The 12,209-nt window shown below is 36.3% G+C and overlaps 1 protein-coding gene and 1 non-coding gene across 3 annotated transcripts in view; both read left to right on the plus strand.

The window, feature by feature from the left end:
- EDA (ectodysplasin A) overlaps positions 1–12,209 on the plus strand; it is a 554,900-nt gene that overhangs the window by 112,863 nt on the left and 429,828 nt on the right. The gene's annotated exons all lie outside the window — the stretch shown is intronic.
- Positions 409–624, plus strand: LOC128578580 (small nucleolar RNA U3). Its single transcript, XR_008377735.1, has one exon. It is a non-coding gene; the product is annotated as a small nucleolar RNA U3 (small nucleolar RNA).

A 12,209-nucleotide genomic window follows, 5' to 3' on the forward strand; every position in this document is an offset into this window, starting at 1 on the left:
ACACAGCATTTAGGGATATAACAGTGAAAGAGAAAAATATAGTCTCTGACTTCATTGAACTTAAAATTCAGTGTGAGATAAAGACAAGGAAATAGACAGTACAAAACAAGGTGAAAAGGCTATAATAGAGGAAGATCATAGCACATGCTTTCTAAGCAAGGCTTTAAGGATGGAAGAAGATGTTTGTTTCTTATTTTCTTGTTAAAATGGGGGAAAAATTTAGGTGTGGTCTGACCAGCCCTCATGATCACATTTTTTTGTGTATGTATGTGTGTGCACATGTGTGCGTGTGTATATCTACATGTATATCATATATCTGTTTTCATAGTTTTAGGTGATATTTACCTTTTTACATTATTATACCATTTTTTAGTACCTTCCAGCTATTAAAAGCTTTAGACAAATTTAAAGACTATACTTTTAGGGATTATTTCTATATTTGGTTACTAGAAGAGTTTCTTGGAATGTGTAAAGAACTGAAAACCATGAGGAGGAAGCACAGTGTTCTCTCCTGAATGTGAAGCCCACTTTTGGTGTTGATTCACTACAACTACCATTTACCATTGTTGGTGATTCTTATCTTTCTTTGGTAGAGTAAGAGGAAAAGAATGAAATCTGAGTGGAAATTTTAAAAAACTTAAATTTAGCAGAGTTTAATTGAGCAGAGAATGATTCACAAATTGGACAGCCCTCAAAACCAGAACAAGTTCAAAGAACTCCAGCCTATAATGTGGTCAGGCAACGTTTATAGACAGAAAATGGAAATGAGTTACAGAGATAGCTTGTTTGCTTACAGCTTTGCATTTGACTTATTTGAACCTGGTCTGATCAGTTGGCTTCCTACGATTAACTGAAGCTTGGCTGCTGTGATTGGCTGAAACTCAGTTACTTGTAACAGAAGTATGCTGCAAAGTTAGGTTTTCAGTTAGTTTACCTATGAAGTTAGGTTGTAGTTTGTTATGTAAGGACTCAAGAATGATGGCATCCTCGGGCCAAATTTATTTTAATTTAACAATTCCCTCTTTTTGGTCAACCAACTTCTGAGAAATTGGATAAAACCTTGGGCATCGACATCACTCTGTTACCACTGTAAATGGACTTATGTGGTCTCTGGATGGAAGAGGATCCTGGAGGCCCCCTAAAAGTACATGAAGATTCAAAAATATTAGAAAAGCGAAGATTGCCACCTACCACTTAAGATGCCTGAAAAGCAACTGTTAGGTGCTCCCATAAACACATCATTTATTCCTTTCCCTTGAGAAATTTCTTTAATATATTTGGTGGCAGTGTATACGGTAACAGTGATCAGTAAAATAGCAACCATTTACTTAAGTTTCCTATAGTAGCAAAATCAGGGGTGAGAAGTACAACATTCAGTTTTGTTCACTATGATATACAACTCTCCAACATGAGCAGAAAGGTCATCTAAAGCTGCATGATGTTCCATTAATTGTGGGCTTGTTTACATTTTTCTTCTTTCTTTTATAAAATGTAAAAAATATATATATGGAAAGAAAAATATATTTAGAATGTTAAAGGAGTACAATGTTTTTGTTACATGGATCACTTTTATAATGCATGAATCATGGTTATAAGCGTACCTGTTAGATAGGTTTTTGTCCCTTCCCCCTTCACCTTCCTCCCTGCTTGATTTCCAATGTGTTTTACTTCCCATTAATTATTTTTGTAGAACACTTATGTTATCATCCACTTTAAAAAAAAAGTTTCAGAATAGTCGGGGGTACACATGTTTTGTCTGCATACTTTATTTTTGTGCAGATTGAGTCAAAGTTACAAGTGTGCCCTTCACCCAGATAGTGTGTGCTATACTCAATTGGTATGAATTAACTCAGACCCTCCTCCCCTCTCTCCCTAGCTGACTTTCATTGAGATTTACTTCCATATGTGCACATCCACCTTTTATAGGATGACTTCTACCTCCCAACCCCCTGGGAGGTCTGGTTGGCCACAATGTCCACATTTTCCCACAATTTACAGAATAATTTCAAATTCCATACTACTGGTATTGCACAACCACCAAGAGTGAGCTCCTAGGATTCCCACTGGAATCCTTCCTTAGTGGAAACTAGCTTATTTTTGTAAACCTGGTTACTCTGATTTTTTTACTGGAGCATAATCCTTGGCTAAAGCCATCCACAGATTATGGTCCCATGGATTTTTTCTGTAAGGAAAGGCAAGGGATTAGGACACCAGGAAATAGTGGGGAAGTGGGGAAATATAAGGCTTTCACGATGGAAGAGAAATCTTGATCCACAATCTTAGGAAAGCTGTCTATGTCTAGGATACTGTCTGCTTCTGGGGAGAAACTTCCTTGGTTAACTTCACCCTACGGTCTACAATGAGTGTGCAATTCCAAGATTTTATAGGGGCCCTATTGAATCATGAGACATGGATCCAAGACTCAAGACCCTAAAGTTTTGTTGCAGAGTGGAAGTTGGTCTTATCCTTTCCAACAGAATTCAAGAGCAGTTTTCCCTCTCATATTATTTTCAGAAAAACCAATCTCTGGGTTTTAGACCATGAAGGGTTGGATTGATTTCAGTCAATACATGAAGAGCTTTCTTCACCTGGTGAAAATATACTTTGGCATAATGCACTAAAGTCTTGCAGCATTCAGTTGTAATAGAGTTTAGGAGGGCAGGAGCGGCTATTATTAGGGGAAAACACCTTCCAATGACTATTTCATAAAGGGTAAACTTACATTTTCTATTGGGGATGAATCTGATTGCTGTCATGGCCACTAGTAAACTCTTTAGCCTTGATGGCATTCTAGTTGATTCAGTTAACTTAACTTTAAGATAGCATTTGTCTGTTCCAGTTTTTCAGAAGACTGAGGAAGATAAGGACTATGATAATGCTATTGTGTTTATGAAAGCTTATTTAACTGCTTTATAATCTGTCAGAAAGATAGTACCTCTATTTCTAGAGATCTCTCTAGGAATGCCCCATAAAGGAAACACATTTTTTAATAACCTTTTAGCTACTGTTACAGTATTTGCCTTCCTTCACAGAAAGCTCCTATCCAAGTAGAGAACATAGACCAATATAAGAACATATTCATATCCCATTAAAGGTGACAATTGGATGAAATACCTCGGTAAATGTTCAAATAGCCTATCAGGTTGCAGTAGTGTACCACCTAATGTTTTGATTCTCTTCCCACAATTATGGATTTGACAAACCAAATATTGGTTATAAATCATTTTAGCAATTTTAGAATAGACAACATATAAATATTTTTTTCAGAATTTGTATCATTTTATCTACTCCATGATATTATGGAGCATAGAATTGTTAATAATGGAAGTTTAAGGACCTAGGAAAGACCAAGCAACTTTCTGGGCTGTCTATCAGTCCATGCTTAACATTGAATTTTCATCAGGTTATTAAGGCTGAAATGTTCAATTTCCTAAGGTACTAAGTTTGACAGTTGATAGCTCTGACATTTCACTTTTTTTTTGAGGTAGAGTCTTATTATGTCACCCTCGGTAGAGTGCCGTGCATCACAGCTCATAGCAACCTCTTTTAGGCTTAAGCAATTCTCTTGCCTCAGCCTCCCAAGTAGCTGGGACTACAGGCGCCTGCCACAACACCAGGCTATTTGTTGTTGTTGTCATTGTTGTTGTAGCAGGCCTGGGCCAGGTTCAAACCCGCCAGCCCCAGTGTATGTGGTCAGTGCCCTAACCACTGAGCTACGGGCGCTGAGCCCCTCTGACGTTTCACTTCGATAGTTCTTGTTTTGTTTTTATCATAAAGGTACATCCTCATTCTTTCAATTTCACATTTTGGCTTGTGATTATCTTTCAATTTTTTTGGAACAACTTTTTTGTGAAACCATGGCTAAGTTAGCTATTCATTTTTTTTTCAAATATGAGTCCTGTTGTGGAACTAGAACAGCTCAGACAGCTCAATATATCAATGGACGTGTTTAAATAACACATAGTACATTGATGGTTTGAGAGGTTTTGTTCTGATGATTTTAATCTTGAAAATGAGCCACGTGGACAATCCAAGACCAAGGTGGATAACTATGAGGTGAAAGCTGTATTGGAAGCAATTCCATCTCAATTCATGTGAATTAGCAGCGTGGTTTGATGTTGGGCCATTTGAAACAAGTCACCAATGTAAAGAAGCTGGATAGCTGTATTCTGCATGAATTAAATGAGCATCAGAAGAGACGTCATCTCAAAGCTTATCTTTCTTTGCTGTCAGAACGTTAAAGTAAACTATTTCTATACCATATTTTTATGTGTGATGAAAAATGAATTCTAGTTGGCAATCGCAAGCATTTGGCACAATGGTTGGATGAAGATGAAGAGCTGAAACACAGTCCAAAACTGAATATTCATCCAAAAAAGCTAATGGTGTCTGGTGGTCCAGCACTGGTATTATCTACTACAACTTCATGAAACCTGGTCAATCAATTATAGAAGATGTCAACCACGTGTTGCACAAAAAAACACTCCTTAAGCTACAAAAGCAGGACTTGGAAACTCTCCGCCACTTTATCTAGGATTTGGACCACTTCTTGCTAGGAAAAGTATTCAATTCACAACAAGCTGTGGAAAATACCTTTTGTGATTTCATTGCCACTCATTCTCTAGGCTTCTTTGGGCTGGCATAAACAAGCTACCATTAAGAAGGCAAAATTGTGTCAATAGTTTAGTTGCATATTTTGATTAATTGTACTGCTTCTTTTAGATATAATAAACAAAACTTTTGATTTGAAATCAAACATTTCATATTTAATGACCTAAATATCAGTTTTGTTTCTCCAATTCAGCTACATTACACTGTTTATTAAATCGATTATCATAGGAATTTTGAGTTGGGTCAATCTTAAGGTGATCATTTAAATTGCATATCTTAATTTCATTACTGCCTGACTTTGCATGAAAATCTATCAGATCATTTCCTTGGTATTTAATTAATTCTTGTTCTGTTAATATTAGGTTAGCAGTTTTGTAAAGCCAAGCAGCTTTTCCATTAGAGTCCTGAAAGTTCTTACCCAGTCTGGTGATATGACCTTAAAGTTAACAGAAACTTGTACTTGTCAGAGTCATTTCCACTAATCTCCTTGAAGACAAAACACTTTATGTTTATAGTTGCTCAGGAAAGTACCAGAGTGAATAATTAACCATCTGTGAATGACAAGACTTAAATGGCCATGGTTAAAGATATAATGAGAGTTCATTACAATGATGATGGAGTTTATAAGGAAGCCAGTCATTTCTGCTGCATATAATATTTTCAGGTGATAACCAGAATTGTGACTGATAGCATTACACCAGGACCATATTTCCATGATTTTTTATATAATTTCTGAAACATATTAATAATACATCCATACAAATATAACTCAAGGAATGTTTAGCATTACTTATTATTTGATAACGGTTTCCCTATAACTTAATGTATTAAATAAAATCAGTTAGTTTAATATCTATCTTTTTATAAAAGAGTTATACTTTTGGGATGTTCCAAGGGCCTGTCTAGAAAATCCCAAAGTTAATTTGAGACCAAGGAAAAGACTTTATTTAGAGTTTGATTTTTGGAAGTTTGTCAAAAATGTAAAAGGTTTAAAACACTTGATCAAAACATGATGACAAGTCACTGTGAAATAATATTCATTTAAACAGTGATAGTGAAAAGACTTTGAAAGGCAAATGTAGAAAGTTACATAGTTGTAGAAGAAAAACCTTAGCTCTTTAATATAGAGGACTTAGTTTTCTTAAGTAATCAAAAACTTAATAAAGACAATATGAAGTGCAAGTGCATCTTTATAAAATACAATCTTTGTTTCCTAGGCCAATTACTAAAAAGTAAAGAAAAAACTCTTACAATTAATTTCTTATTGAGAACAGATCAATACTCTAAGAAAACTATTGTTTTAATACAGGGGGATAAATTCTATTTTTGCATCAATGTACTTTTAACAATAAGACTCAATTTTTAGAAAAACTTACAAATAATTATCTTCTAATCTTAGCCAGCTTGACCCCACGTAAAATTTCTTGCACAAGATTCATCTTTCATAAACGTTCTACGACAGTCTTATATCCTTTGTCTTATGCTATCCCTTTCTCGTTTTGGAGCAGTTATTATAGTTCAGGACAAGAATTACTCTTTTTTTTCTTCTTTCATACCTTATAGAAAACATGTCTTACTTTCTTCACAGACAGAGTTATTTCCCTTATTATTTTTGGTTTAATTACCATATATTGTTATCATTTTTAATTCTTCATAACTTTAATTTCTAGTGAAAACTCAGGAAGAAAAGCAGTGTTGAACTGTTATATACCAATGTTGAACTGTTATAAAAATTGACACATATTTCATAATCCCTAGAAACATGTCCAATAGTTTCTTCATGTTTACCCAAAAAAGCTTCTCTATACTAGATAAAAACAAGATGCCAAAGTATATATACTTTAAGCTTACATTTTTCAATTAATGTTTCAGTATTTTAACTTCAGTATTTTACTTAGAAATGACTGAGACATTGCATGATTATTATAATAGTTCACCCTTTTCCATGGTTTTAGTTAACTGATTGTCTGATATTGTGTGTATGTGTGTGTGTGTGTGTGTGTGTGTGTGAGAGAGAGAGAGAGAGAGAGAGCCAGAGAAAGAGAAAGGGTGAGACCACATCCACATCACTTTTGCAATGTATTGTTATAATTGTTCTATTTTTGTTATTAATTATTATTTTTAATCTCTTAAAGTGCCTAATTTATCGATTAAACTTTATCATAGATGTGTATGTATAGGAAAAAACATAGTATATAGAAGATGGCCATAAAGTTTGTGTGCAATAGAGAGTTCAGTACTACCTGTGGTTTCAGGCATTTACTGGTCTGTCTTGGAACATATCTCCCATAGATAAGAGGGGACTACTGTTCTTAGTTTAAGTTACTGAAAAAGATTTTCGAAACTATGACAAGTTAATTTAAACTTCTATCTCATTTGCATTCACTTAAGGTACTCATTCTTGACAATTATGCTTGAATTGCTCACTGAACAAAACTAGCCATTGAAACACTCCAGGAAAAATTTATATTGGTATACATATTTTTAGTATATTGATTACTTTGAGCTAACCGCATTTGAAAAACAGCAAAATGCAGAGGTTTTCTGAGTTCTTCTCCATCTACCTAAATATTGATATTATGAAAGAAATTTGATTGTCATCAGTCCTCTGAAGATTAACTGTTATCACAGGAGAGGAGAACTGAAGTCTACCACAGTCAGACCAACTTTATTATATGCCATTATCTACTCTTCCGAGGGCCCATTCATCTTTTCCCCAGAACCATTTACTCTGAGGATTTCTCCTTTTCTTCACTCTCTGACCGTTTTACCCATTTCAGCAGTGGGGTTGAGTCAAAGGATCCTTAGCATTTATTTATTTATTTATTTATTTTTGCAGTTTTTGGCCGGGGCTGGGTTTGAACCCCCCACCTCCGGTATAGGGCCAGCGCCCTACTCCTTTGAGCCACAGGCACCACCCTATTTATGTATTTATTTTTGATCAGCCTGCCTCTTTGTTGTCTGAAGCAATTGTTAGCTAGGCTGCTTATTATAATCTCTGCCTTTTGGCTTTTATTTAAACTTCTCCAAACTGAAGTAGGTAGAGTGGACTGCTTTCGTGTTCTGTAATGTTTGGGGATTTGCACTGAGGCCCTCAGATCCATCCAACCATTATTTCAATCCCATCACTTTTCATTTTATTCATCCTATTTTTGATAATCATCTAAAATTTTTCTAACCTGCGTTTGCATTTCTGAAGGTATGGCTCTTGAGTAAAAAAAGATAGAAAATGTATATCTCAAAGGCACAGAACTTAAATTTCAGACCTAATTAACATTATTTGCTCAAACCATGACAGGGGATATAGGTTAAGGCCCAGTTAAACCAAGATGGCTAGAAAAGTTACCTTTAACAAAGGTGAGGGATGTTACGTAAATTTAAGCCAAAGCCTTCTCTACTGTAAGAGTTCCTAATGACTTAATCTTGCCTCTCTTCTAGATGCAGAGAGGGAGACACCCTTACAAATAGAGATTTCTCTTAAAGCGTCAAAATAACTAAAAATACACAGCTTCCCAACCCAGCTTGTGTTTTTTAACTATATAATTGAGTTCAGAATGGAGCCCATTAACAAATAGGGCAGACAAAGCATCCTCCACTATTGATCTGAGTTTAAGATTTTGACTGAGACATTAAGGTGGTTAAAGCAGACCACATTGATCTGAGGGCCTGATAGAAAGTGCAGTCAGAGTTGTCAGTCAATGTGAAATATTTTATCTCATCAAAAATCATGACAAGAAGAAAGAAGTGGACAGAGTTAGCAGAACATATAGTCAGTGGGGGTTTGAGAAGAGAGGTTTCAGTCAACTGAGAAGTCCCATGGGGGAAGCAAGATCAAGTAGAAAAAAACAGAGAGGACTAACTCTTACAAATGTTTTTACTGAAAATAGTCCAAGTATCATTTAGACAGGTTCAGACACCGGGAACTTTTAGACTTGATTTGAAACTCCTACCACAGAAATACTATTTTTTTCTCCCTGAGTGTTTGGTTGATTATTATTCAGGGAGTGAAGTCTTTGGGTGGTTCCTCTAGTGGAGAAACAGTAATAGGACAAAGACAGTGGGTTCATCATATGGCTGGTATAAAAATTGACACTTTGTTTTCCAGTGTCCTGGCTATTTATAATAAAGGCAGACATCTTGGGGCGCATCATTCTTTAGTTTGGGACCCTTCAGATTTGGTTTAAAATATGTAGGTTATTATGGTTTGAGACAGACTGTGTTATGGTCTATTATTTCATTTCCAAGCAACACAGTCAACAGTGTCCTTTCTGAACAGTGTCCTTTCTGATTCACTCATGCAAGTTTCAACTTGCTCAGCTTATTGGTGTTGCTGGGAGGACTTCATTTGTTTCCATTCATATGGCTTTTACATTTCTTGGTTTTTGTGTATCTTAAAACTTTCATCATGACCCATATATGTACAAGGAAATTCTCTTGGTCGCTGTAGCTGCTGTAGCTGTAAAGACATGTACTTGCTTGCCTTTTGTGAAGAGTTTCCCTACTGTGGCAACTGTAACTCTAAATGATTTTTGGTAAGGTACAGCCATTTCTCTAGAGACACACAACTTCTGTATCCATAGTTCTTATTCATGAAATTGGCTAGAGTTTCAGATGGAGGAGTTTTAGACTCCTTGGATCCAGATGAACCTATGATTCTCCACATTCTTTTTTTTTAATAGGCTTTATTTATTATTATTATGTTTTTTTTTTTTTTTTTTTGAGACAGAGCCTCAAGCTATCACCCTGGGTAGAGTGCTGTGGCATCACAGCTCACTGCAACCTCCAACTCTTGGGCGTAAGCGATTCTCTTGCCTCAGCCTCCTGAGTAACTTGGACTACAGGTGCCTGCCACAATGCCTGGCTATGTTTTGGTTGTAGTTGTGATTGTTTGGCAGGCCCGGGCCAGATTCAAACCTGCCAGCTGTGGTGTATGTGGTTGGCGCCTTAGCTGCTTGAGCTACAGACACCAAGCCAGATTCTCCATATTCTTTTTTTTTGTGTGTGTGTGTAGAGACAGAGTCTCACTGTACCGCCCTCAGGTAGAGTGCCGTGGCGTCACACGGCTCACAGCAACCTCTAACTCTTGGGCTTACGCGATTCTCTTGCCTCAGCCTCCCGAGCAGCTGGGACTACAGGCACCCGCCACAATGCCCGGCTAGATTCTCCATATTCTAATAACATTCTAGTAACCTACTGAACCCAATTCAGTTTTTGTCTGACCCTCTTAGGCACTTAAGACCTCCATACAGGACCCAGTCCTGTTTTTGTTATGACTTGATCAGAAATGCTCAAATAAACTCAGAGAGCTCCAACACACAAATTTGTAGAGCTAAGAATCTAAGATAGAACTGTCCTACAACCCCAGTTGCTACGAGAGATTAATGGGCACTATGGGCCACTTGGTGCTCCTGGTGGAGCAGGTGTTGCTGTAGCTATACTTTGGATTCCACTTATGATGCCAATTTGTTACAAAGGAAAACTTTAGACAAATTATATTTAGCAGAGTTTAATTGAACATAGAATGATTCACAAATAGGACAGCCCTCAAAGTGGGTTGATAAGAATTCTAGCCTGCCATGTGGTCAGGCAGCATTTATAGACAGATAATGGAAGTGAGGTATAGAGATAGCTTGATTGCTTACATCTCTACATTTGCCTCATTTGAACAGGGTCTGATCAGTTAGCTACTTATAATTAACTTAAGCTAGGCTGCTGTAATTAGCTGAACCTCAGCTATTTGTTATAAAAGTATACTGCAAAGTTAGGCCTTCAGTTAGTTACTGTCCAAAATTTGTATTTATTTTAAATCCAAAAAAACCTTATCTGCCTCTGGTTAGGAAAAGAACAAAGTTCCTATTCCCTGCTAGTGGTAGTGGGGGTGGGAGCCAGACAACAAATTGACAAGCAATAGATATAGACTATGTCAGGAAGTAAATAAAGAAGAAAATTAGAGGAATAAAAGGAGTATAAGAGTGGCTATGGTAATCATTGGGAGTTGATATTTCAGGAAAGGCCTCTCTTATATAAAGAGAGACCTAGAGGAAATGAAGGAGAAAGGAATGGAGATTATTAGGAGAAGAACTAACTAGGTAGAGAAAACAGCATGTGAAAAGATCCTGAGTCTAAACGTGCATAGTGTGTTTGTATTTGAGGAACAGCAAAGTTGTCAATGTAAAGAAACAGTAGTAAGGGGCGGCGCCTGTGGCTCAAAGGAGTGGGGTGCCGGCCCCATATACTGGAGGTGGTGGGTTCAAACCTGGCCCTGGCCAAAAAAAAGAAAAGAAAGAAACAGTAAAAAATGAAGCCTAAACTCATAATGATTCACTGAGATTTGTGTCGATTTAAAATCCCTTCACGTGTTTATTAAGTTGTGATTTTGGACCTTTGTGAAGAGCTTTCATTTGTTCATATCAGATTTCATTGTGTTGTCGAACAGCCAATGTAGTTTGTTATTTCCTAATTCTGACCATTCAGATATCAGCTACCCTTCTGTGCTTAAGGCCATCTGCAGATCCAATCAACAATATGCTTTCTATTTGCTTTTTGAGCCATAAATGGAAATCTTTAAGAGGAAGGGGACTTTTAGCATTTGGCCAGGGAACATTGATTGGCATTTAATCTGTAGATCAGTATTCAGAATATGGTCTTTAAAATGGTTATCAGTTCTCTCAGCTTTAATGTAGGACATTAATTTTGATTCTTTCTACAAAGCTATTGTGAGATACCATCAAATACTTTCCTAGACTCGGGATCTAAAAACAAGTATAGCATTAACCTGATAATTTTTATAACAAAGGGGAAGGAAGAAAGAGAAGCAGGGTAACTTTTTTCTTAATGAACTCATACCAGCTCCAAATGTTCACTCCTTTCTCATTTTAAAAATATGCTTAGCATTTTTTTGAATTTTTGGGTTTTTCTTTTTTGGAGACAGAGTCTCACTGTATTGCCCAGCCCTGGCTGGTCTCAAACTCCTGGTCTCAAAGGTTTCCCCTGCCTCAGCCGCCTAAGTAAACTGGGAAGACAAGCATGTTCCACCAAGCCTGATTATGTCTTCAGATATCTTCAGCATTTTAATTGAAGTTATTAATAAGACAATTGTAGATTTACATGCAATTATAAGAAATAATCGCTCCCTTTTATACATTTATAAAACTATAGTATTAATAAAATATCATAAGCAGGATATTGACATTGATACAGTCTACCTACCCATCTCATATTTCTCCAGATTGACTTGTACTTGTGTGTGTATATACATGTGTTGTGTTCTATACAGTTTTATCATCTGTGTAGGCTTATGTATCCACTACCACAGTCAAGATGAAGAACAGTTCTAATACCAAAAGGATTCCATGTGTTGTCCTTTTATAAACACACTCAACTTTCTCTTGTGCATCCTTCCTTTAATCCATCTCTAACCCTTGGCAAACACCAATCTTCTGTTTCTAAAGTTTTGCCATGTCTAAAATGTCATATAAATGGAATCGTACAGTTTATAAACTTTGGGGATTTATTTTTTTTTTACTCAGCATAGTCCCCTTGAGATCTATGCAAGTTTTTGTATATATTAATATTGTGTTCCATTTTATTGCTGAATA

This window comes from Nycticebus coucang, chromosome X (assembly GCF_027406575.1).
Source record: "Nycticebus coucang isolate mNycCou1 chromosome X, mNycCou1.pri, whole genome shotgun sequence".
In the NCBI taxonomy this organism is placed as follows: Eukaryota; Metazoa; Chordata; class Mammalia; order Primates; family Lorisidae; genus Nycticebus; species Nycticebus coucang.